The following is a 3,327-nucleotide window of genomic DNA, read 5'->3' on the forward strand; positions in this document are numbered from 1 at the left end:
TACATAATAGGAAAAAAATATAATTTTATAAAAGCACAGTATCAAATAGTCAATTCAATTTATAAATAAGAGCTACTGGTTATGACCTTGCTAGGCTGAATGTCATATATTCTGTAAAAGCCATATTGAGCAAAAAGAAAATTTGGTTGGTTCCAAGTGAAGTCAAATGTGCTCCCCAGGCAATTCTACTTCCTCAGCTATTCTATGGCAAGAGATTAAAGAAAATATCCTCAACCCTAACCTTTGGAGTACATTTTGGAATAAATACAACTACACCTGACCAATTGAATCACTGGATTTTTTACATCTAAAAGGAAAACAACTTTCATTTAAAACAAGGTGTGAAACTTAGTTTTCCTAAACCAGAGTTCATGTTTCTTTTTTTTTTTTTGCAAGTTGAATATTTATTTAAAAATAAATCTCAAAAATATCTATTTACAGTACAGTCAGAGGGATGTGTGCAAACAACAGAAAGGGGAGGAGCCTGCCCTGCCATGGGAAGCCCGCATTCCAACGTGTGGGGTGACGTTCACAAACACCACAGGACTGAGCTGCGGTGGCAACAAGAGGAAGTTCAGCTAATACTGGACTTGGCTTTCCTTGGACACCTGAGGAGGCAGGGAGCCAGGGAGCAGGGCTCTGGCTGGGGATCCTTGTACTTGCGAGCAGGATGGCCAATGGCATGAGCCATCAGGAGAGGCCCAGTGTGGCAGGAGGGCTCATTTCACAAGCCAACAGGCCTCTAGCTCGCTGCTTCAAGTGGACACTTGGACGTGATCCGAAGGGTCTTTCCCAGTCCAAGCTGGCTTCGCAGTAGGCGGGGCAGTCCCAGGACAGAAACCCTCTTGAAAGGAAAAACAAAACCAGAACCCAGCTGAACAGGGAGTGATCAGCCAAAAGGAATCTGAACGGAAGCGTCACCCTCTCCCTTGCAGACGACAAAGCAGCCATCAGCTGCAATGAGTCCTAAGTGAGCGCTCAGGCGGGAAGCCGGCTGGTCCCACCACCCAGGGAGTCAAGTGCAGCAGCTCTGCTCTGAGCAGCCTCGCACTTCTTCACCAGGAACCGGAAGGTCAGTGGCGTAGCCCTTGTAGGGGGAAGTGCAGGGGGTCTATCTGTACACGAGATGGGAGAACTGCGTGGACTTGTAGTTCAGCTGGTTGTTGGGCATGAACTTGTGCAGCTCATTCTTTTTGCAGCAGGGGTCGTAATGGTAGGCGCTGAGGCAGGTGTCGCAGGAGACTTTTGGACACTGGGTGCAGGTATTGGTGGCACCTGGGCGGTTGCAGAAGCCGCAGCGGGAGGTGGCGGTGGCGGAGGGCTTGGGCTTTGAGTGGAGGGGTGGCAACCGGTCGAGGCCCTGAGTCTGGCTTGCATACTTCTCCCGCAAAGACATATCGTGGGCAGAGGCCTTGCTGGGGAAGGCGCTGGGCTTGGAGGCCGGAGGACAGACGAGCAGGCTGTCGCAGCGCTGGCAGAGGGAGGAGCTGCAGGACAGGCTGCAGTTTTGGCACTTGGAGAGGGCAGACTCTTTGGCGGGTGGGGGGGGGTGAGCGCTTGAGGTAGAGGGGGTGGGCATCATTTCTGACCAGCCACACATCCTGTCGCAGAGCGTCCTGCCTGCGGTAGGTGGCCCTGGGTTCCGAGTCCGTGTACAGATCCACGTCATCCTGAGCGGAGAAGTACCTGCTGCGCAGCAGACTGAGGCCATTGTTGGGGGAGGTGGGTGGAAGGTCGTCTGGACTGCCGTGGGGGGAGCTGGACATGGTCAGGAGTAGGGGGATGGGCGGATGATCTCGTCCTCCAGGCCGTCCCCCAGGTCTGTGACCACAGGCTCCCTCCGCAAGCTCAGGGAGGCCTTTGGGGGTGACTTCCTGTTCTCGCGCGGTAGCTGTCATAGGCGTCCACTGACCTGGACGGCTTGGTCACACGGGGCTTGCAGTAGTCCTTGGCTGCCCGCTCGCTGGTGGACTTCTGGAGGGCCACACGGGCCATGGACTTGGTCAGGTGCTCCCTGCCCTCAGCCCGCCTCCGCAGCGCATCCGAGCAGCCGCGCAAGTCCTCCGTGCTGCTCTTGCACTCACTCACCACGTCCAGCTCCGAGTAGCCCTTGTCCTTCACCTGCGAGTGGATCTCCAGCATCTGCTAGCACTCAACCTTGGCCAGAAAGAGCTCGAAGGAGACCATCTTCACCTGCAGGGTCTCCACGAGCTCCTTGAGCCTGTACGCAGCCCCCAGCTCGGACACGTAGCCCAGGTAGCTCAGGATGGCCTGGACGTCCTCTTCCAGCAGCGTCGACTTTAGGTAGTAGACAAAAGGGCCTGTGTAGGTCTTGAAGCTGCAGAACTCCTTCTTCCACGGGTAGAGGAAGAGGTTGATGGCCACGGTCTCCAGCAGGCTGAAGGCGCAGTGCAGGGCCCGCAGGCTGGAGGAGCTGAGCGCACGCAGGGAGCTCTCCACCACCTCATAGAACTGGATCAGCCGGAATCAATAAAAGGGATCCACCTTGTGCAGGCTGAGCAGGGTCGAGGCCGCCACCCGCAGGTGCTCATCACTGCCAGGCCGAGGCTTGCTGGGGGTGGTGTCCACTTTGCTCTCGTGGAACTGCATGTACTTTCGAAACAAGTCATCTTTGTATTTTGTATCCATTGAGCTAGGCCTCCCCATCGGCTCAGGGGCTACCTTATCTCCTCCATGGGTTCTGGGCTGGATGCAGGGGCGTCACTAAAAGCACTGCCATGCTGCCTGCCGGGACCAGGGAGCACTCCCTGAGCGCCGCCGAGGGAAGCAGCGGGGCGCGGCCGCCGCTGGGGCCAGGCCGGCTGGGCTCTTGCCGCTCCGGCCGGCTGCGGAACCGACCCAGAGTTCATGTTTCTATCGACATTATACACAAAAAAGAAAGAAATCACAGGTGGCAAACAATTAAAAAGTAAAGTCAGAAAAAAAATATAAGAGCTATAAAACAGTGAGTAAAGATCATGTGTGACATTTATTTTGTGCAATTTTTAGATGTCCATTTACTTTATATTTAATGTAGCTCCATATTTTTAAGAGTCTCTTTGTGGTTTATTGCCTAAAAATTGATTATAAGCAACCACCAACTTCACACACAGCCTCTATTATATAAAAAAGAAATTTCTGTGGGTTCTCATTATTATATACAGTTATATCCACCATTACAGAGGAAATACTATGAAGAGGTATGAGCAAGTTTGTATGCAGCCATAAAATTCAAAGGACTTATTTCCAAGATTCAGAATCATAGAAAATATACTTTGGATATATCATATCATATACTTTGGATATATAATATCTCATTTTTTTCTG

General features: G+C 52.3%; 1 pseudogene; it reads right to left on the minus strand.

Annotated features, from left to right (window-relative positions):
* Window positions 1-718: 718 nt before the first annotated feature.
* On the minus strand, window positions 719-2,667 carry LOC143388086 (spermatogenesis-associated protein 2 pseudogene; annotated as a pseudogene).
* Between the last annotated feature and the right edge of the window lie 660 nt (window positions 2,668-3,327).

This window comes from Callospermophilus lateralis, unplaced genomic scaffold (genome assembly GCF_048772815.1).
Source record: "Callospermophilus lateralis isolate mCalLat2 unplaced genomic scaffold, mCalLat2.hap1 Scaffold_1036, whole genome shotgun sequence".
In the NCBI taxonomy this organism is placed as follows: domain Eukaryota; kingdom Metazoa; phylum Chordata; class Mammalia; order Rodentia; family Sciuridae; genus Callospermophilus; species Callospermophilus lateralis.